Genomic DNA, 23,393 nt, shown 5'->3' with positions numbered 1-23,393 from the left:
CGTTGCATGGGAAGGCACTGACTTTCAATAGAGATGTCCTTAACGAGATTCTTGAAGAGCTGTAGTGAGCAGCCTGAAGAGGGTGAGGTCAGGATGTGGAGTCAGGGAGCCCACTTAGGAGGGGACTTTGGTAGTCTAGGGAGAGATCGGTGGCTTGGGCCAATAGTGGCAGCTGGAGTGATAGGCAGCAGATTGGAGAGGTCGTAGGACCTGCTGATGGGCTGAAACGTGGGGTGAGTGAAAACACAGGGAGGCAAAGATAACACTTGGGAGGCTGAGGCAGGAAGATCATGTTTGAAGCTATTCTAAACTACTTAGTGAGTCCCAGACCGGTTCGGATTATGTAGTGAAACCCTGTCTCTAAAAACAATAAAGGGCAAATGAGCTGGCTCAGTGGGTAAAGGGCTTGCTGCCAAGCCTGATGCCCTGAGTTCAATCCCTGGGACCACATGGTGAAAAGAGAGAACCAATTCCCCAAAGTTGTCTTCTGACTCCACATTTACACCACGGCACACATACACTCTTCTTCTCCCCTCCCCTCCCAATTTATAAAAACAAAAACCCAATCAACAAATAAAATAATATAAAAATAAAAAGAGAGGCTGGGAATGAAGCTCAGTAGAGCATTTACCTACCACGTATGAGTCCCTGGCTCATACCCTAGTACCACAATGAGAACATTGCAAACTAGTGCTCACCTATCCATCGCTACATCAAAATGCATGAGGTTGGGGCCTGGGGATGCAGCTCAGCTGGGCTAGCCAAGCACACACAGAGTCCTAGGTTCAATCCCTGCCACCACATAAGTTAGGAGTGGTGGTGCACACCTGGAATCTCAGGACTTGAGAAGTAGAGGCATGGGCTGGAGAGATGGCTCGCCATTAAAAGCTAGGCTCACAACCAAAAGAGGAGTAGAGGCAGGAGGATCAGAACTTACAGGTCATCTTCAGCTACATTATGAATCTGAGACCAGCCTGGACTATGTGAAGCTCGCTCTCAAAAAACCAAAAGGAAGCGTGAAGGTCAGTTAAAGAAAACCATCCATTAGAGTGGGTGAGACTATGGGATGAACCACAGCTCTGCATCTTGGGAAGCCTTTTAATTCATTCAAGCAGGAGTGAAGGACTCTGGTTCCCCTTTTCTATAGTAGTTGGGCATGTGGGAGCAAGATGGAGTAGGTGCTTCAGGTAGGGCTTCAGAACTAAGGAAAAATGGAGCTAGTGAGTGGGGACCAGGGAGGCCACATCAGTAGCTTTTAGAAGAAGTAGCTGCCTGGTCTGGGTGTCTCCCCCGATCTTATCTACACAGTGGGCCTGCACTGCTCCAGTTAAAAACAGTAACAACAACTTCTTCTTCTTCTTCTCCTTCTCCTTCTCCTTCTCCTTCTCCTTCTCCTTCTCCTTCTCCTTCTCCTTCTCCTTCTCCTTCTTCTTCTTCTTCTTCTTCTTCTCCTTCTCCTCCTTCTCCTGTTCCTCCTTCCCCTCCTCCCCCTCCCCCTCCTCTTCCTCTTCCTCCTTTTCCCCCTTCCTCTTCCTCCTTTTGTAATATTGGAGATGGCACTCCCTCCATTGCTCTCTCTGGTTTGGGGATAGGTACAGGAACATTTGGACTGTGCTTGCCTAAGGCTGCACCTGCAGCTATGCAGCTGATTCCTGGATGCTTTAAAGGGTTTCTTGAGTGTGGATGACCTTTCTCTAGCCTGTTGTATCTTTTATTCCAACCGTTCACATACCTTGCCAAACAGCAATCAACTTTCTGGCTGCTCCAGCGTAGATGCTAGCGATGTTCAACAGAGTGGCCCTTGTGCAGTTGGGAGAAAAGAGGCTAGGGCACTTTTAGGTGTCTCGGCCTGAGGGCACACACAGTGAGTCAGCCTTGTCTCCCAGAAGAGGAGTCTCCTGTCCTGTCCACAAGTGACATACTTCACTTTAATCACCACTCGGCCAGGGCTTTCTGGTCTTCCCTTTCACAGTTCTGCGGTGTCTGTTACCATTCTCTCCACCGGCTCCTTCCCTCCCAAAACATTCTGGAATTTTCCAACCATGAGATCTTTTTCTCTGGTACCCCCTCCCCCCACCATATTTGTGGGTTTACAAGTTTTTATTTCTTGACTATCATTTTCATAAAGTCTCCTGAGGCAGAAAAGAAAAACACACACGAGCAAAACACCGTTATTAAAAAGCAAAACTTTGAAAATTATGCTGATGTCACCGCTTCACGAAGTTGGGGAGGGGGGAAGGTGGGAGGAATCAGTCATCCCACATTCCAGCAAAATCACCCTCCCTTCTGGGGTATGGCCACGTGACTCTCCTCAGTGCGTGTTTGCCGAATGTAGTCATAGTCTTGGTTTTTGTGAAGTTCATCTCCTTCCTGTTTCACTTGGCAAATTTCATTGGAAGCATTTCCTTCCATGTTTTGACAGATTCTTTCGAAAACGTTTTTTTTTAGGCTTATTTATTTTATGTCCATGAGTGTTTTGCCTACGTGTATGTGTGTGCCGTATGTGGATATCTAGTGCTGGAGGAAGTGGATGCCCTGGAACTGGAGCTATGGATGGTGGTGAACCACTGTGGTTGCTGGGACTGGAACCTCGGTCCTCTTCAAGAGCAGCTGGCTGAGCCGTCTCTCCAAACCTGACGTAGTCTTCATAACTATAGCTTGGCATTCTTTATTTCATTTCTTTATTTGCTTGCCGCGTGTGTGTGGACTCCTGTGCCCGTGTGGAGGTCAGAGAATAACTTGCAGGAATCGGTTGTCACTTACCATCATGGTAAGCTTCTAACTCAGGTCCTGAGGCTTGGTAGCAAGCATCTTTACCCGCTGAACCATCTTGCTGGCCCTAAAGCTGTAGCTTTTAGTGTGTAATATTCATCGAGGGAAATCACAAGAATGGACTTTAATCAGAATTGTATAGTAGGCCTCTCTTACCAAATATTCAAAATATTCCTGGTATTGGCTCATATGTGTGGTGCGGAAAGGGAACGAGATAGAATGACTGCATTCGGTATGCTGTAAAGAAATACCATTTGAATTTTGACAGTGGAATTTAACATGTGATAAGTTAATGGACAATTTCGATAATAAAAAATAGTGTGAGAGCAACTGAGTAACTATGGGGGGGGGGACTCGAATTCTAAATGAATTGGATGTTAAAAGAGAAAAAAAAAGGAAAAGGAAGCTTATAAAAGCATGTGAAAAATTCGTTGCAGAATACTTAATAAAGGAAAATTTCATCCAAGTGTGTAAGTTAGGCCAGAGTCCATAAAGTACAAATGGATGAATAATGATTACATACAAACATAATTTCTTCGTGGTGGAAATCACTGTAAGTCAGAAGACAATCTGGGCAAATATATTTTTAAATCAGAATACAGAAAGGACACTTTTCCCCTCATGTACACAAGGCTCCTATAGGTTGATGAGGAATTACGCCGATCACTTAGTGGGAAGTGGCCAGACTATACCAGCCCAGCCCTGAGTGGGAACAGGAACCATTGTAAACACAAGAGAGTGTTCACTGCTGTCCTAATAAGGGGTAGTCAGATGAAAACTACTGGGTGGTGTTTGCCGTTACAGCTCTGACTGGCAAATTTCAAAATGCAGTTTAAACCTATAATTCTAGTCCCAGTGAGGCAGAGGCAGAAGGATTACCCCAACTCAGAGGCCGGCCTGGTCTATACATCTAGCCCCAGGCCAGGTCTACATCCTGAGATCCTGTGTCAAAACAAACAGAACAAATCCACAAAATGGAGTCATTTGGAGCCTAGACTTGGGGCTGGAAGACCTGTGGGGATTTGATTCTCAGATCCATTGCCTAAACTTTGGGTGAATCCCTAAGATCTAAGTCTCTGTGGAAACCAAACTATCAAGTGTAAAAGCCATTTAATTCACTATGCCTTGTGTCTTCAAACTGTAATGTGTATATATTAGAACCTTGATGACGTGGTAAAACACTTAAAAAGGAAGATTGACGAGGGCACCCACATATGAGCAGTCCTCAGGAGGGAGAGCCGGGCCTCTTAGTGAAGCTCAGTGGGGAGAAGCTGGAGAATTAGTCCACATCCCTCAGGCCCTGCTGGAGCTGGAGGTGAGCTTAGAACTGCGCAGCTGCGGCCACTCAGGATCCCCACGGGCCGAGGAGATCGAAGCTGGTGTTGGTCAGAACCCTGGTGTTATGTTTCGCACTAGTTCTTCAGCTGAAAGTGTTCCAGAAAATCCAAGCCTGGGGTAGCTGGTGAATCGGAGAAAATGTTTAGCGGGATGCAAATAGTGTTCAGGAGGAGAGGGAGGACTCTGCCTAAGCCAACTCGAAAAACCCCGTGTAAGACACAAGCAGAAGAGTCCCAGAAGCCGCACCCTAACTGACTGCAGTTGCACACTGCCGAGCGAAATCATGGGTAAGAGGATCTGGGTGAAACTGGCTGGTGGCTGGCTCCTCAAGGTTCATTTAGACAGAGTGCAGCAGCAGTGATACCCACAAAATGGTTAACTTTGAATTCCCCGGGACTCAGCTGTAAACAAAATGACTAAATAAAGTGTCATGTGTAGAATAAATTAAGTTATCCTGGGCCAACAAGATTGCTCAGTGGGTAGAGACCTGCTGCACAAGCCTGAGGAATCCTTGGGACTCACATACTGGAAAGAAGAAACTGATTCTCAGAGGTTATCCTCTGACCTCCAGAGAAATGGCATGACGTATACATGTGCGCACACAAATAAGTAAATGAAGAAATAAATAAATGAAAACTGAATGTTGATGCTTATACTACGTACTGAAAAAGAAGTGTAAAGACGATGTGTTTGTTTATTTTAATATAGTTGAGATTCACTTTTATTTTATTCTATGTATTTGGGTGTCTGCATACACACACACACACACACACACACACACACACACACACACACACACACACATATACCACATGAATGCCTTATGCCCTGCCTTCTTGAAGAAATGGGTAGATGTGGTCAAGTGCCTGACAGCCTCCTTCCACTGTGACCTTATGGGATAGCCACCCAGCAACTGTCACCCAGGTTGGCCCCTTTGGAGACTGGCTGCTATTCCCTTTGGAGAAAAGAAAGATAGTGATGTGTCTCTAGAGACATTTTAATGATTAAGGAACCTGGTCCTTACTTGGTCTCTTTCAGTGAAGTAGCTGGGGGTGAGTGTGCTTAAATTATCTGATTAGCAACTGTCTGCTCAATGATCTCCTACATTGTATATTGTTTATTTGAGTGAGATTTTGAGAAATTGGATGATAGAGTTAAAAAAATATGAGGCTTGAAGAAAATTGACATGGTGATGGATGCCTATAATCTCAGATTTGGCAGGTGGAAGCAGGAGGATCAGATGTCAGGGTCATCCTCAGCTACATAATGACATTAGGATCATTCTGGGCTAGAGACCTTGTCTCAAAACCCAACACTCCAAGAACTGGAGAGATAGGTCAAGCTGTTTTTGAGTCATTTCTGGTTAAAAGCATTGGCTGCTCTTCCAGAGTTTGATTTCTAGCACCCACATGGTGGCTGTACGTCTAGGCACAAAGGAGCTGGTGCCCTCTCAGGCCAGTCACACACATACATGCATAAGCAAAACATCCATACACATACAAATAAAAGTAAATGCACGTGTGTATGTGTGCATGAGTATGCATGTGTATTGTGTATTGCATTGTTGTATAACTGTTTCCTCTGAGACTGAAACATTCTATCTTCAGGGAAACTCCTTAAATAGGAAAATAAACAACAAAGGAGTTTCAGGAAGTCCCTGAAACTGACTAGATTCAGTAGGCTCCTCCCTGCCACAGTAAGCAATAAAAGTTGAGAGTCTCACTTAAAAGAGTGAAATCAAGCTACAAAAAAGATTCAAACCAGACCACCTACCTGGAAGAAGCAGAAACCAGCTGAGCTGCCTAGAAGAGGTTTAGACCGACTGAGGCAACTAGAAAGGGTACATACAACCTGTTGAACTGCCTGTAGGCTGTGCTGTATGATCCAAGTTTCCAGTTTTGTGGGCTGTTATCCATGACTTTGTTGATGGCAGCTGTCTTTGAGTCATTTCTGCTACTGTGACCAAGTCCTCACCCACATTCCTGTAAGTAACCTCAATAAAACTCCCATTTCACCAAGTCTAACTTTGGTAGTATCCATACTGTCTGTCTGTCTGTCATGGGTTCTCTATCTGGGGGTGAGTAGATGAGTGTTTCACATCTTCTAGGAAAAGTTTTGCCATATCCAACTTGGAAGTAAGAGGGCTCAATCCTCAGTACCACAAACAACCTTCAACTCACAAGGTATGCCTGTCTCTGCCTGCTGAGTGCTGAGATTAAAGATGTATGACAACCACACCCAGTTTCTAATATATATTATAAAGTATAAAAAATATGTTCTAGTTAAGGTTTATCTGCATAGCCTTGGCTGTCCTGGAACTTACTTTGTAGACCACATTGGCCTTGAACTCAGAGATCCACTTGCCTTTGCCTCCTGAGTGCTTGGATTAAAGGCCTGTGCCACCACCTCCTGGCTAATATTAGATTTTTTTTTTATCAACCCAGAAAGAGCCCTTATATTAATTGGCAAGTCACCCATCCCCAACCCAACTGTAATCACTCACCTCCCTTCTGCCTCAGTGAATTTGCTGATTCTGAGCAATTTATATAAATGAGGTCATGCAGTATTTGGCTGTTTTGTTTGAAGACATATTGTTGCAAGGTAGCCCAGCTTGGCCTAGACCTTGTGATTCCTCTGCCTCAGTCTCCTAAATGCTGACATTATAGCCATACCTCTCCACATCCAGCCAAGTGTGGGCTTTTATGCCTGGCTTCTTTCATTTAGCACCTTGGCTTCATGGTCCTTTCCCAGTGTAGCACGTATCGGTATTTCTCTGCTTTTCTTGTGGTGGAGGAGGACATTCTCTAGCCTCTAACTGAGGAGAATGTTCTCTGGTTATCACCTCATCAGGTAGTGGGTTTGTGAGGCGTTTCGATCATCAGCCATTTTGCATGCTACTGCCATAAACCTTGTGTGCATACTTTCCTGTTTTATCCGTGGCTGGAAATAGGTGAATTGATTGCAACCCTTGGCAAAGCTGTACATAAAATGCTAAAATGCTCTTTTGTTTTCGTTCTGGACATTTGAACTAGGGCCTCACCCGGACTAGGTAAGTGCCCTAATCATATCAGCATGCTTGGTCCACATACCGAGTTCCATGTTAGCCAGAGTTAGCTACACGATGAGAGTCTGTCTCAAAAATAAATAAGTAAATAAAGAAACGAACAATCAAATAAATAAATAGCACACACACATATAAAATTAGAGAGTGGTACGGCTGTGTAACTGCAAATACCAAAACTATGGAATTTGGTACATTTTAGTTTATTTTTTATGCATGGGTGTTTGCCTGACATATGTCTGTGTACCATGTGTAAGCCAGATTGGTACCCACAGAGGCCAGAGGAAGGCATCGGATCACCTGGAGCTGGGGTTACACTCCTGGTCATAAGTGGGACTTGAACCTGCGTCCTCTGGAAAAGCAGTAACTGCTGAGTCATCTCTTCAGCCCTTGTCTACTTTATTTATTATTGTGTGTACGTGGGTGATGTAAGCAGGAGGTGACTCGTGTGGTACAGTGCTCTCGTGTGGGTTAGGGGGTGACTTTGGGTTCCATTCTGTTCTCACCCCATGGACTCCAGGTATTGAGCTTGGGTCGTCCAACCTGGATAGCAAGTGATCTCACCGTCTCAGTCATCTTTCTTTTTTTTTTCTTTTCTTTTTTTCGGAGCTGGGGACCGAACCCAGGGCCTTGCGTTTGCTAGGCAAGCGCTCTGCCACCGAGCTAAATCCCCAACCCCGTCTCAGTCATCTTGAAGATATCAATTTATTTGTTTTTATGTTTCCCGAATCTCACACGTGTTAAACAAGCTCTGCACCATTCAGCCACATCTGCAGCCCCAAAATGCACACTTTAAAAGGATGTGTGACGACGTGTGGCTTACGGCTCAATAAAACTATTACCTTTCCTCTTTAAATAAAAGGTAGTTAATTCTATGAAACTCTCTGGCATACAGAAAACGGAGGCCAGAGGATTTCCCGAGTCCAGGAGTTCAGGGTAAACCTGGGCAATGTAGTGAGAGCATGCCTTAAAAATAAATAAGTAGGGGGGCAGTAAGGGGGATGTATGGGGGGAATACCCATATGGGGGAGGGGGAGGGGAGGGAATGGGGGCTTATGGACAGGAAACCGGGAAGGGGAATAACCTTTAAAATGTAAGCAAAGAAATATATCTAATTAAAAAAAATAAGTAAACATAAAATATAGCAGCATATAAAATAAATCAAAATAAGTAACTAAATATAAAGTAGCGGTATATAAAATAAGTTCTCTTCCAGTGAATTGCAGATTTTTTTTTCTTTTGAGAAATGGAAAATTCCTGAAGAAATGGAAAATTTATGTGGGAAGACCCAATTTACCAATGTTTGTCCACCCTTCCCCAACCCCCCCAAAATGGAAGAAACTGAAGGTGTCTTGCGAAAAATTAGTTCAGGAAAAAAAAAAATCTGCTTCTGGAGAATTTTCCATTCTGTTCTGACGGCTTTTGGGACAGACACTGGGAAGGGAGAGGGAGCATGGACTGGGGCAAGATCCTTCTTCTGAAAAGATGGGTTATACTTTGATAGAGTCCTTACCCCATGACCTCAGGGCAGCCCCAGGACCAGTGCTCAGTCTAACAAGCCGACCAATGGTTGCGAGCAAGAACAATCCTTACAGATATATGCTGGTGAAGGCTCTCCTACGGTCTGAACAGAATCAATAGGAGGATGCACACATACAGAATGAGATCCTGTTGCTTTGCATACTGCTTAATGAGAGAAATGAGCCTTGCGCTAAATGAAAAACCCCCGGATGTTAAACGGACTTTACAGGACAATCGTGAATTACGTAATTTTTTTCAATTCTATTTTTTTATTGGATTTATTATGTATTTACGTTTCAAATGTTACCCTCACTCCTCCTCTCCTCCCCCTCCCCCACCTCTGCTTCTATGAAGATGCTCCCACTCCCACCTCAAAGCCCTGGCACTCCCCTACACTGGGGAAACAAGCCTTCACAGGACCAAGGGCTTCTCCTCCTACTGATGCCATCCTCTGCTACATATGCGACTAGAGTCATGGTTCCCTTTGTGTGTACTCATTGGTGGGTGGTTTAGTCTCTGGGAGCTCTGGGAGGTCTGGTTGGTTGATATTGTTGTTCTTCCTATGGGGTTGCAAACCCCTTCAGTTCTTTCAGTCCTTTCTCTAACTCCTCCGCAAGGGTCCCTGTGCTCAGTCATGCAGATGGTTAGCTGCAAGCATCCTCATCTGAATCAGTAGGGCTCTGTTAGAGCTTCTCAGGAGACATCTGTATTAGACTCCTGTCAGCATGTACTTCTTGGCATCAGCAGTAGTGTCTGGCTTTGGTGTCTGTATATGGGATGGATCCCCAGGTGGGGCAGTCTCTGGTTGGCCTTTCCTTCAGTCCCTGCTCCACTCTTTGTCCCTGTATTTCCTCCCATGAGTATTTTGTTCTCCCTGAATTATGCAATTTTTACATGTGATGTCAAAACAAGTTGCATGTTATAACAGTGGTCATATTTGAGTATTTCAGATTTTTCTCTTTTGTGCTTTTCTGATTTCCCAAATTTTCTTCCTATTACTCACTAACCAGAAAAAATATACCTAAAAACATGTTTACACAGCATAAGGTTCAAAAGGAAATATATTAAAACTATCATAATAATAAGCATTGGGAATGGTAGAAAATACACTTGTGTTTGTTTTGTTTTGTTTTTGTGTTTTGAGACAGGGTTTCTCTGTGTAGTCCTGGCTGTCCTGGAACTCCATCTGTAGACCAGGCTGGCCTTGAATCCAGAGATCTGCCTGCCTTTGCCTTTCGAGTGCTGGGATCAAGGGCATGCACCATCACTGCCCAGCTAGGAAGGTGCATTTTTAAAGCATTTTGTTCTCTAGATTTATTTATTTTCTGTGTATGGGTGTCTCACCTGCATGTGTGTATGTGTACCACATGCCCACAGAGGTCAGAGAGGAGCCTGGGATTCCCTGGAAATGGAGCTACAGATCGATGGTGAGCCACTATGTGGGTGCTGGGAACTGAACCCAGGTCCTCTTGAAGAGCAGCCAGTGCTCTAAACACTGAGCCACGTCTCTAACCCTCACTTTATAGTTTTATAATGAATGGTTATTACTTTATGCAGCTTTGTTTTATTTTTGAGACACAATTCTACTGTGTATCCCTCCCCAACTGGCCTAAGATTTGCTGTATAGACCAGGCTGGCCTTGAACTCACAGAGATCCTCTGTGCCTGCCTCTCTGCCATGGGAATGCTGGAATTATAGGCATGCTCTACAACAACCAGACATATTTATGATCATCTATAAAAACAATATCCATAAGCTAGATAACACTTGGTATTTTCATTGGCATTATCAATTTTTAACTTACAAACAAGAGTAGGTTTTTTTTTTTTGTTTGTTTGTTCTGTTTTTTTTGAGACAGTGTCCCTCATTTGGAGCTTTCCACTGAGTCTAGGATAACCATCCAGTTAGCCCTGGGGATCTGTCTATCTCCATGCCTCCAGCACTAAGATTACAAGTGCTCATCTCCAACTATTTTCCCATGGGAACTGGGGACTGAACTTGGGTCCTTCTGTATACACAGCAAACAGTTTATTGAGGAAGCTATCTTCCAAACCTCTCCACCTTTCCTCATTTATGTGTCTTTGAGTCTGCGTGTGTCCATGTTTACCACATGTGTATGGGTTTCCTTCCTAGAAAGCAGAAGATGTCAGATCCCACTGGAGCTAGAGTTATATAAGCGGTTGTGAGCTGCCCCATACAGGTGTTGGGAAGCCTGCTTTTGTCCTGTGCAAGAGCAGCAAGTGCTCTGATCCATCGAGCCATTTTTAATTCAATTTTTCATCTCAGTTGGAACTTGCTGTATAGCTAACAATGAGGCTAACTCTGACCTCCAGATCCTCCTGCCTTGGCGTGGACCCTCGAATGCTTCCAAGCCTTCACTGCACCGGGGACTTAAGTCCTTCATATTCTGATGCTTTTCCCAGGGTCTCTTGTACGGCACCCAGATCTGCAAGTGTTTTCTTGTTTCTAGGACCCCATCTGCCCTGGGTTGATTCTGCGCAGAACACGTGAGCTCAGGGGTGCTATCCGGCCCCGTATCCGCCATGGAATCATCTGGTTTCAGCCAGGAGCCCATGCCAGTGCACTGATTCAGACTTTGAGCCTACTGTCAACTAAACACCTGACGTCATTTCCACTGCAGCCGCTGTTAACTCATGTCTTCCTCGCTTCTACCCAAGCAGCAGATTTTCTGGACCCTTTTGATCTTGCTCTCTCGGTGAGACAGGAGGGAGGGTTTCCTTGACTCGGAGAGAAGGAGAGAGAGAGAGAGAGAGAGAGAGAGAGAGAGAGAGAGAGAGAGAGAGAGAGAGAGAGAGAGAGAGAGAGAGAGAGAGAGAGAGAGAGAGAGAGAGAGAGAGAGAGAGAGAGAGAGAGAAAGAGAAAGAGAGAGAGTGAGTCGTGCACGCGAATTTACTTTCACCATTCGGACCTCGTAGGAAGGTGTCAGTGGAACTTGGAAAGATTTCTCTGCTTTCTTTAGGACCCTGCCACTGGCCTTTTTTTTTTTTTTTTTTTTTTAAGAATCTACAGCAGCTGATGATAATGCGAATAATGTAGTAGCTTTTCTTTTCAGTTAGTTCCCACCTCATTCTGGATTTCTAACTCAGGATCTTGTGCCTTCTAGGTAAGCTTTGTGGGTAGAATGCTTTGCCTAGCAAGCATTGCGTTCCATTTTCCCCAGGCATGAGGGGCAGGCATGGACTTGCAGTCCTCAGGACGTGGAGGCCAGAGGAACAGATTTCACATCTCCAGCACTACATATATATATATATATATATATATATATATATATATATATATATATATGTGTGTGTGTGTGTGTGTGTGTGTGTGTGTGTGTGTGTGTGTGTGTGTGTGTATGTATATATGTGCACATATATATAGGTATATATACATATATAGATAGATATAAATATAGAAATAGAAGTATATAGGTATATAGATATTGATATAGATATAGACATAGATGCCCTTGACTGCTCTGAGTACCTTGATAGTCCTTCTTCCATTTCCGCCATTTGTCTCTGGCCTTATGTTGCCCAGGTTGACCTTGAACTTGCGGTATACATGAGGATGACCTGAACTCACAGTCCTCCCATGTGGACCTTCCAAGCAAGTGCTATGGTGACAGGGCTGGTTCTTTTTTCTTTTTAAACAGTCCCATGCAGCTCAGACTGGGTTTGGTCTTGCTGTGTAGCCAAGCCTGACGATAAGCTTCTGATGTCCCGCTGCTACCTCTAGTTTGCTGAGATGATAGGTGTGCATCATGATGCCTGGGTTCACGAAGTGCATGCTAGGCAAGCCCTTTACCAACTAAGATATGTCCCCAGCCCTTATCATTAATCGTGTGTGTGCATGTGCGTGTGCTATTCGTAATGGTTTGAGTAGGTGTGTACAGTCGTATGCACATGTATATAGAGACCAGAGGTCCATATCAGATACCTCCCTTAATTGCTGGGCCTTGTTCTTTTAGAACCAGGAGCACACAGACTGGCTAGAATGTTTGGCCAGTGAGCTCAAGGAACCCATGTATCTTCAATGCCCCCCCAACAATTACAGCTGTGTGCTATTGTATCTGGCACTTTATAGGGGTACTGGGGATTTGAACTCAGGCCTTACACAACAGGCTCAGACCAACTGAGCATGTTGGCAACCACCCAATGCAAAACAGGATTTCTCTGTATAGCCCTGGTCGTCCTGGAACTCATTCTGTACTCCAGGTTGGCCTCAGAGATCCACCTGCCTCTACCAACCAATGCTAATTCTTGGTAGTTGACCTGTATGGTATTTTTAGTAGCCCCGCGACAGTCTGTAAATTAAATATATTAGAGATCATTTAGCTGTAGTGTCATCATAGATGGCATATTAGAAATTGTCCTTTCAACCAAAGAATTCATAGTAAACGCCAAGCAATGCAGTTGATAGTTCTCAAGTGTGTGTGTGTGTGTGTGTGTGTGTGTGTTTCCCATGCATGTATGTCTGTGTGCCACCTGCATGCCTGGTCCCTGCAGAGGCCAGAAGAGTGTGTCAGATGTCCTAGTGTTACAGACAGCGGTCAGTTGCCATAAAGGAGCTTTTAACATCTGAGCCATCTCTCTAGCTTCTATGGTCTATATATTTTCTACATTGATATCTATGTGTGGTCTCTGTACCTGTGGCTCTCACCAAGAACAAGCCAAGGAAACCCAAAGAACCTCTGCTTTTTTGGGGGACTCTGTCCTTGGAGTGGACACTCGCTTTCGTTTATCCAGAAACACAGAGTTGCTGCCCACCTTGGCAGGAGAGGAATTCCCTCCACAGTCTTGACTGGGTGGCTGGCTTTCCGTGGCTATGGAAAGCGGTTTTTGAGAACACAGGGTGAACTAACTCTGTATGTTTTCCTGTTGCGAGGGTTTGCTCGGCAAGACTATTATTTCACCTGTACTTGGAGGGAGTTGCTTGTTTTGGCAGCCTTCCTTTGTTATGAGAGTTCACAGGAACCAGATTCCACATTCAGAAGTGCTCTGGGCCAGGCTTCACACTGTGCAGGCTCAGACCCACGGTCTGTAGATTTCTGAATGGGCCCACCAGCCAGAACGCAGCCCAGCTGTGTCTTTCCTTAGACAGCAGATTCCGAATGTTTTAAACATCTAAACGCAGAGATGCGAGCGATAGTATCGAATGAGCAGAGATGAACTCAGGAAAGAAAAAAGATTCTTCAGTTTTTCTCAGATCAATTAAAATACATGTAATTTAAAAATGTATTTTTATTTATTGTATTAATTTATATTTTGAATAGCTCACTGTGGAGTCTTGGCTCGACTGGAACTCACTATGTAGACCAGGCTGCTCTCAAACTCACCTGCCTTTGCCTCCGGAGTTCAAGCTTTATTTATTTATTTATTTATTTTAAAGATATATTTATTTATTTATTATATATAAGTACACTGTAGCTGTCTTCAGACACACCAGAAGAGGGCATCGGATCTCATTAGAGATGGTTGTGAGCCACCATGTAGTTGCTGGGGATTGAACTCAGGACCTCTGGAAGAGCAGTCAGTGCTCTTAACCACTGAGCCATCTCTCCAGCCCTCAGGCTTTATTTTTAACTCTGTGTGTGTGTGTGTGTGTGTGTGTGTGTGTGTGTGTACATAAGTGCTGTACTCTTGCAGACTGGAAGAGGGCATCAAATTTCCCTAGAGCTGGAGTTATAGACTGTTGTGAGCTGCCTAAAGTGGGTGCTGGGAACCAAAGTTGGGTCTTCTTCAAGAGTATATAGTACATGCTCTGACTAGTGAGTTATCTCTCCAGCACACACACACACACACAGACACACACACACACACTTTTTTGGAGACAGGTTCTCACATAGCCCAAACTTACTATGTAGCTGAGGATAACCTTGAACTCCTCATCCTCCTGCCTCCTCTGGAGTAATGGAATTAACTGTGTGTCTCCCAATACCGAGTCTATGTGGTTGGTACTGTGCATAAAACTCAGGGCTTCTAGGGTTGGGGATTTAGCTCAGCGGTAGAGCGCTTGCCTAGCAAGCACAAGGCCCTGGGTTCGATCCCCAGCTCCGAAAAAAAGAGAAAAGAAAAAAAAACCAAAAAACTCAGGGCTTCTTCAAGGCACTCTACTAACTGAACCAATCTTCACCCTCTCATTTTAACAATTACATGAGAATTATGATATTAAAAGGAAACTTCTCTTGGCCCCTATAAAGGTATAAATCACTCTGAAGGTTTTTTGTTTTTGAACCAGGTATCTTGTGTAGCCCAGGCTGGCCTCCAACTTGCTAGGTAGCCCAGGATGTCCTTGAGTTTCTAGTCTTCTGGGCACGCCCTCTCCCCAAGTGCTTAAATCACAGGACTATACCACTACGCTCAGTTTACATAGTACCAGGAATTAAACCCAAGGCTTCCTGTACACTAGGCAGGCACTCTACTGACTGAACTATGTCCCCAGACCCTCTGAAGGGTATTTTAACAGAGACCAACTTGATAATTAAGAGGGAATTGAATTTCTTTGAAGTTTATGGGGTTTGGCCAATAAATATTTGTTGAATGAATGTAGACCTTATGTTTATTTTGCCAGCAAAGTAGAAAGGATGTTCCTGGTTGATTCATATGGAGTATGTTTTGAGGCAGGGCACAAATAGAGTGGGTGGAATTTTGCCTTTGGTCTTAAATATTTGGTTTTTAGATGCTCTCCTCTGGTGGCCTTGTCCCAGCCTCAGTGTGTTGACCATGGAGCTGTTTTATTTATTTTTTGTTTGTTTGTTTTGTTTTAACTCTCTGGATTGAATCCAGGCCCCACTCCTACTTGGCCTCATCTGCCACTCTGGCTAGGTGTTCTTGTCCTTGTCAGGAGCCTAGGCAATGTTGACCATGCATTAGGTTAGCTCAATGAATACCCTTTGAACTGCAGATGTGGGACTGTTTTCTTTTATTTTTTTTTAATGTGTGTGAAGTGTGTTCAAGTGCGTCTAAACTTTCTTTGTGTGTAGGCATGTGTGTGTATGCACATGCGTGGCAGAGGCTGATGTAGGTCCTCTTCCTTGACGCCTCTCTACTCTCTTTCTTGAGGCAGGGTCTCTCCCTGAACCTGGAAGCTCACTGACTTGCTTTTCAGTTTGTCCTAGTGGTCTCTTCTTCCCAGAGCTGGGATTCTAGGTGGGCTACCGTACCCAGCCTGTTCTTTTTTTTTTTTTTTTTTTTTTTTTTTTTTTTTTTTTGATTGCTGGGGCTCTGTACTCTTCTCTTCATGTTTGTATAACAAACACTTTTATCCACTGAGACATCTTGCTAGCCACCAAGGGAGCAAGGTATTTATTGCCGTACAGTAGCATGTCAGAACGTCAGGTTTCCTGAGAGGAAGAGAGGAAAGGAGAAAAATCCTAATTCAGTTTAATTCTTATTCAAAAAGTCCTTCTTCTTAGACCCTAGCTAGGCCTTAAGAAATCCTGTGCTTTCCCCCTTCTATTCTTGGTATCCTGCCCAGCTTACGTGTGAATAAGCCCAGTCTAGCCTGTTAGGGGACGAGGGTCCTTGTAGAACAACAGGTGGATCATTCCAACTGAGGCCCTCTCAGGCTAGGTAGTCCCCAGGTAGTCCTCAGTTGACTGAAGAGATTTGGGTGTATCCAGCTGAGATGGGAAAGATCAGCCCCGAGTCACTGACCCATTTAACAGCAAGCTAAATAAAGTGTTGTGGCTTTGCTCACTGAGTTACGAGTGTGTTTATTACCAAGCAAAGCGGAGTGGTTTGCCCTGTCAGGGAGAGCAGTTCACGTTTGACTGCCTTCATTTGACTTGATGTTAAGACAGGTTTGGAACTCCTCTGTTCTTCCCAAACATCCAGAGCTCTCCATCATAGATACCACTAACTGGGTGAGCCTGGGCAAACCACTTTCCTCTCTCCATATTTTATTTTCTGACCTGTGAAGCATGGAAACTAATATCATTTGAAATAACTTGCCTGATATCCGTTCTTAGCCCCCATAGTTCCTAACAGACACCGACTTCACTCAAATAATCATATGTCTCCTACACGTCAGTTAATCTTAGAGACTCAACTCACCCCGCCATATTTACAAAGGTTATTTATTTCTTTGGGCACGGGGTCTAGTGTAGCCCAGCATAGCCTTGAAAATAACTTGTCATTGCTAAGTGTTCTCATCTTCCTGCTTCTGTCTCTAAGTGCCGAGAAAGCTGACCATGTTACCGCCAAGCCGAAGTTTACAGCCTGGGCATTGAACCTGACGCCTTTTGTGCCTATTAGGCAAGCAGTCTCCCAGGGGAGACACTTCTCCTATGCTTCCATTGTTATTTCTAATGCTTTGCTTGAGAAGGAACATATCAGGTTCTAGGTGAGAGGAAATAGCTCGGTACGAACTTGCTTCTGGTAGAGATTTCTTCGTGTCTAAGTAGGAGACGGGGGAAGCCAGCTGTGGAGTCCGTGTCTGTTAACTCTAGCATTTGGGAAGCCAAGGGAGGAGGATCGAGACTTCAAGGCTATCCCTGGGTTCATAGCAAGTTTGCTTGAGGCTAGCCTGCTATTCATGAGTCCCTGTCTCAAAAACAAAAACAGACGCCCCCTCCCCCCAATAAGACAGCAGAGATGGACCTGCGTCCTTCTGAGGAGAGTGGTTTGTATAGGAGGCTTGGTACGGGAGCCACCATCCTGTGTTCATGGAGAGAGTTAATGAGGGCAAAGCCCAAAGGGAGAGAGGGGTATGAAGCCTAGATCCCGAGTGCTAGAATGAACTACTGGACCACTAAAACTCCAACCCGGAAAAAAAAAAAAAACCCTGTCTAAAGTCACCTTGTTATATGGGATGATAATCTCCTGTTTCCTGGTGCTCCCTTGGGATCTCTTTTTTTTTTTTCCTTTTTCTTTCCTCTCTCTCTCTCTCTCTCTCTCTCTCTCTCTCTCTCTCTCTCTCTCTCTTTTTCTCTCTCCCCCTGGCTGCTCTCCTGTCAGGTCTTCTGTATCCTGGGACTTGCTACAGTTGAGAATGACCTTGAATTCCTCTTGCTTCTACAACCCAGGGGCTGAATGAAATTACAGATGCGAGCAGCCGCCATGCCTTCTTTGTGTGTTGCTGGGGATGGAAGCCAGAGCTATGAGCATGCTCTGTCACTCTCCAGGCTACATCCCCAGTCCTAAAGGATCTCTGTCTGCCTGTCTCCCTGCCTGCCTGCCTGCCTGCCTGCCTGCCTGCCTGCCTCTGTTTTTTCCAAGACAAGGTTTCTCTGTGTAGCCCTGGCTGTCTTGGAACTCACTCTGTAGATCAGGCTGGTTTTGAACTTGGAGAGCCACTTGTCTCTGCTTCCCAAGTGCTGGGGTTAAAGGCGTGTGCCACCACCACCCAGCATGATCTATCTCTTAATAAATACTCTTATAATTAGATTGAATTCTTTTTCTTCGGTGTTAACTGGTTTCAGATTTTGCAGGTGTTTGAGAAAAATGACGAACGGAACCTTATTGGCCCTCTCTGGTTTGGCGCCTGTGTTTTTCTTGCGGTTGTAGTCCTCGTGTAGGGGTTGGCACGATACCCAGGGAGCCAAATCTAATCTATTGTCTGCTTGTGTGAATAGTTTTATTAGTGGCTAGGGAGGTAGCTCAGCACGTATGAGGTCCTAGATTCAATCCCCAATACCTTTTTTCTTTAAAACAAAAATCTATGTATTTATAACCTTTATTAGCACACAGACATACCCATTTGTCCTTACAGTTCCAGGGGGTTAGAATCCATGTCAGAGGGAGCAGGTAATTTTAAAAAATTAAATTTAAATTTATTATGTGTGCAGAGGCCAGAGAACATTTTTTGGGAGGGTTCTGTCATTCCTTCTTTTAGGGTAGAGTCTTTCTCTTTTCTGTTATGGCGTGTACTCCAAGCTTAGCCCGGCCAGCAAACTTCTTGATTCTCCTGTCTCCACCTCCCATGTTGCCGTAGGAGAGCATGGATTACAGATGCACACCGTTGCATCTGGGTTTTTTATGTCTGGAGATTGAACCAGGGGTTGATGCTTTTTGGTACTGAGCCATATCACTGGCCTGCGTTTTGCATTGAGTATTTGCAATGGGGATGTTTATGGCGCCCATAATAAAAGGTTTATCGCCTGCCTTTTAACAAGAAAACCTTGCATGTTCTGGGGCCAGTGCTTCACCTCCTCGGTGAGGATTCACCTGGAACCTATTGACTGGTGCAGATCCAATGTCTACAGGGAGGCTGGGCTTTACTGGATGGGGGAGTCAGGATGCTGTGGGCAGGTGACTGAAAACCTGATCCCCCCACTTCACGGTAGTTTTAAGAATACATAAGATAATAGAGACCAGGTTTCTCTCTCTCTCTCTCTCTCTCTCTCTCTCTCTCTCTCTCTCTCTCTTACTTTCAATCGTTTAGATACTCTTTTTCCCTTCTTCTTTCTAAAATGACTTCAACATTTTTACATTTTCTATGTTATGGGTATTTTGCCTCTATGCATGCATGCATGCGTCATGTATGCCCCTGGTGCCTGCAGAGTCCAGAGAGGACCCCAGAGCCCCCTGGAACTGGGGTTATGAATGACTGTAAGCCACCACCATGTGAGTTCTGGGGCTTTAACTTGGGTTTTCTGCGAGAGCAACAAGTGTCCTAAACCACTGAGCCATCCCTCTAGCCCCTGTTGGCTAATTTTTTTATTGCTGTGATAAAACACCATGACCAAGACAACTTTGAGATTTGTTTGTCCTTACAGTTCCAGGGGGTTAGAATCCATGTCAGAGGGAGCAGGAAGTAGGCCTGGTGGCTGGAGTGGAAGCCAAGATTCAAACCCTCTGGTCTTTTAACTCTCAAAGCCTGACTCCCATGACATACTTTCTCCAATGAGACCCCTCTTCTTTTTGGTTTTAAATTTTATTTTATTTATATGAGTACAGTGTAGCTGTCTTCAGACACACCAGAAGAAGGCATCAGATCCCATTACAGATGGTTGTGAGCCACCATGTGGTTGCTGGGAATTGAACTCAAGACCTCTGGAAGAGCAGTCAGTCCTCTTAACCACTGAGCCATCTCACGAGTCCCAAGTCCCCTCTTCCTAAATGCCCCAAACAGTGCCATGAATTGGGGACCAGATCATTCAGTTGCCCCAGGCTACGGTGACTATTTCTCACTCCAAACCTTTCACTTTCTCTGTTGTTGACTGACATCTCAGACAATGTCTGACATGGAGAACCCTAATGTCTGTTGTCCTAGTTTGTATCCAGTGGGAAAGAAGTTTAAGAAAAAAAAATCATTGTTTCAATGTTTGCAGTCAACTAAAACTGGAGAATCACTTTGGTGGGAACCGGAGGCATTAAAAAGTCATTCTAAGAAACAATAGAAAATGCAAGGTTCTCCTCTTAACCTTTGTGTACCGCATTTGTTTGTTTCTATTTTGAGCCTGGAATTTTTTTTTTTCATATGTTTGTTTGTTTGTAGCCCTGGCTGTCCTGGAGCTCACTATGTAGACCGGGATAGCCTTGAACTTGGAGCTATGCCTGTCTCTGTCCCCTGAGTACTGGGTTATAGACATGTACCACCACCCTGTCTGGCTTGAAACACGATCTTAAGCAGCCCAGGTAGGCCTGACTTGTTAGCTAATGATGGCCTTGAACGTCTGCTCCTCTTGCCTCTACGTCCAGAATTCAGGGATCCCAGGTACACATCACTCCACCTGTCCCTTTGTACATTATTTATAAAAAATACATATAGGTCTGGAGAGATGGTTCAGTGGTTAAGAATATGTACTGCTCTTGCGGGGGATCCAGATGGCTCCTCATAACCCCAGCTCCTGGGAGATCGATGCCTTTGGCCTTGACATGCACCTGCCCTCAAGAAGATACTCATCAAAAATCATAAGATACAAACACTGTGTCTCTTTGACGTCCTTTCTGGTTCTTTTAACTCCTCTATGGATTACACGCTCTGGGAACAGTGGTGAGAATCTCATATTCTTTTTTTTTTTTTCGGTTCTTTTTTTCGGAGCTGGGGACCGAACCCAGGGCCTTGCGCTTCCTAGGCAAGCGCTCTACCACTGAGCTAAATCCCCAACCCCGAGAATCTCATATTCTTAGTGAATATCATTTTGAATGCACAAACGGAAAGTGTACTCGATTAATGATGGGGTTTGGGATTATTTTCTTCATGCATTTTTTTCTCTCTTCACATTCTTTTTCATATATTTATATTACAAAGGCATTCCTTTTTGTCACTTAGGAAAATGGAACATGAAAACCTGCAGAGAAAGATCGCGTGCCAAATTCATGATAGCTGTTTCCCCCAGGGAAAGAGAGAAGAAGGGAGGGGAAATTTTCATGTTTTTTAAATATAAAAACATCTGAAGAAAAAAAAAATAAAATCTTCGGGAACACGATTTTCCATGGTTGCATAATAGTTTATCATATGACCATACCAATTATTTTTAAACCAATCTTCTTTTGTACATTTTTTTGTGCCTTTTTCAACTTGTTCTCCTATGCAGCTTCCGGATGAATAACCTTGTTTTATGCATACTCTGATTGTTTCCTGAGACTTAGATTCCTAGAGTGGAATTATAGGGTGTGATGTGTGTTTTGACATCTATTTGTAGATTCGTTTTTCAATAAGGTCCAAACCAATTCAGCGGGTAGGGTTTTAAAGCCACAATAACAAGTTACAAAAAAGGAATGGCCGCTGAGGGTTTAATAGCGAAAACAATTCTTGAAACATTCTAAGCTGGGCGTGGTACTCATGCCTGTGATCCCAGCACTCCGGAGACTATCGCAGGAGGATCATTCCAGCCACCCTGGGACATGTATCACGTACTAAGTCAGCCTGGGCTATATAGCATGAGACCTTGTCTCAAAAACAAAAAGGCAAAACATCTCTCCCTGAAAAGGCACCTGGACCAAAAACAACAACAACAAACAAACAAACAAACAAACAAACAAATAAATAAACAAAAAAACCCCAAAACCCAAACAACAACCCCACCCCCTACCCCCAAAAGCCAAACCAGTCAATCAACTGAAGGAAACCAGCTTTTAGTTCTAGTCTTGCTCCTTCTCTCTCCCTCTTTGTTCTCCCTCCCCCACCCAACTTCTTCTCCTTCTCTCTGAGGTATACTCTTGCTGTGCTGTCCACGATGGTCTTTAATTCATAGGCTTATACCCTTTGGAGGCCAGTGATCCTTTTACAGAGGTTGCCTAAGACCATCGGAAAGCACAGATATTGACATTATGATTCATAACTGTAGCAAAATTACGGTTATGAAGTAGCAACAAAAATAACACTGTGTTTAGGGGTCACCACAACATGAGGCATTGTATTAAAGGGTTGCAGCATTAGGAAAGTCGAGAGCCATTCTTCTAGGGTCTTAATGCCGGTCTTAATGCAGGTAAGAAAGTAGCTCCACCTTACACTGTCTACTGTTTCAAGAAGTGGATACATTCTAGTGGATACATTTTCCTCTGTTGCTGTTTGCAAAAGACAAGATTACTTTGTTTTGTAATGGTATTAAAAGTCATTGAATCTGTTTTCAATAGGGCTCTTTGCTTCTGACTCAAGTGGATGTCAGGAACTGTGACTGACCGACTTCCTCTTCTAAGGAATTCAGTTTCCCTGGACTCCAGTGGCCTTCAGTAACCTACACTGTTTGATTGTTTCCCATGTTGTCAGTCTTAACCTTCCGTGCTGGAGGCACTGCCATAATCCAGCCCTACCTCAGAAAAAGCCCAAACTTTTGGTGAGACATTTTAGGGGTGTTACCTTGAAGGCCAAGTGTTTGCTATGTAGCCCAGGCTGGCCTGAATGTCACCATCCTATGGTCTCATCCTTCCAAGTGTTGGTATTACCAGGAGCGTGCCATGACACCAGGTTATGACTGTCTTTTAAGATGACAAGGGCTGGAGAGATGGCTCAGTGGTTAAGAGCGCTGACTGCTCTTCCAGAGGTCCTGAGTTCAATTCCCAGCACCCACATGGTGGCTCACAGCCATCTGTAATGGGATCTGATGCCCTCTTCCGGTGTGTCTGAAAACAGCTACAGTGTATTTATATTCAATAAATAAATAAAATAAAATAAAAAGAGTTTGCAAAACAGGCATGAGGACCCAGGTTCGGTTCCCCCAAGAAGGCATGTGAAAGAGTCAAGCAGGAAGCCTGGCATGGTGGTGCACACCTTTGATCCCAGCACTCGGGAGACAAAGGCAGGTGGATCACTGAGATTTCGAGGCCTGGTCTACCAGACTGGCTCCAGGGTCAGTTGAGAAACCTTGTCTCGAAAGTGAGATGAAGAATAATGGACACCAGGGCTTAACTTCTTGTCTATACACACAGACTCACAGACAGACAGACACAGACACAGACACAGACACAGACACAGACACAGACACAGACACACACACACACACACACACACACACACACACACACACACACACACACCCCATCTGCTTTTTTTTTTTTTAAGATGTATTTATTATATATAAGTACACGTAGCTGTCTTCAGACACACCAGCAGAGGGCATCAGATCCCATTACAGATGGTTGTGAACCACCATGTGGTTGCTGGGGATTGAACTCAGGACCTCCAGAAGAGCAGTCAGTGCTCTTAACCGCTGAGGCATCTCTCCAGCCTCCCCCCCACCCCCGCCATCTGCTTTTTTAAATCTAGGAGAATGCAGGTGGAAGAGGCTCTCTCGTGATCATCCCAATTA

Source organism: Rattus norvegicus, chromosome 10 (genome assembly GCF_036323735.1).
Source record: "Rattus norvegicus strain BN/NHsdMcwi chromosome 10, GRCr8, whole genome shotgun sequence".
NCBI classification, from domain to species: domain Eukaryota; kingdom Metazoa; phylum Chordata; class Mammalia; order Rodentia; family Muridae; genus Rattus; species Rattus norvegicus.
This window is presented reverse-complemented; position numbering follows the sequence as displayed.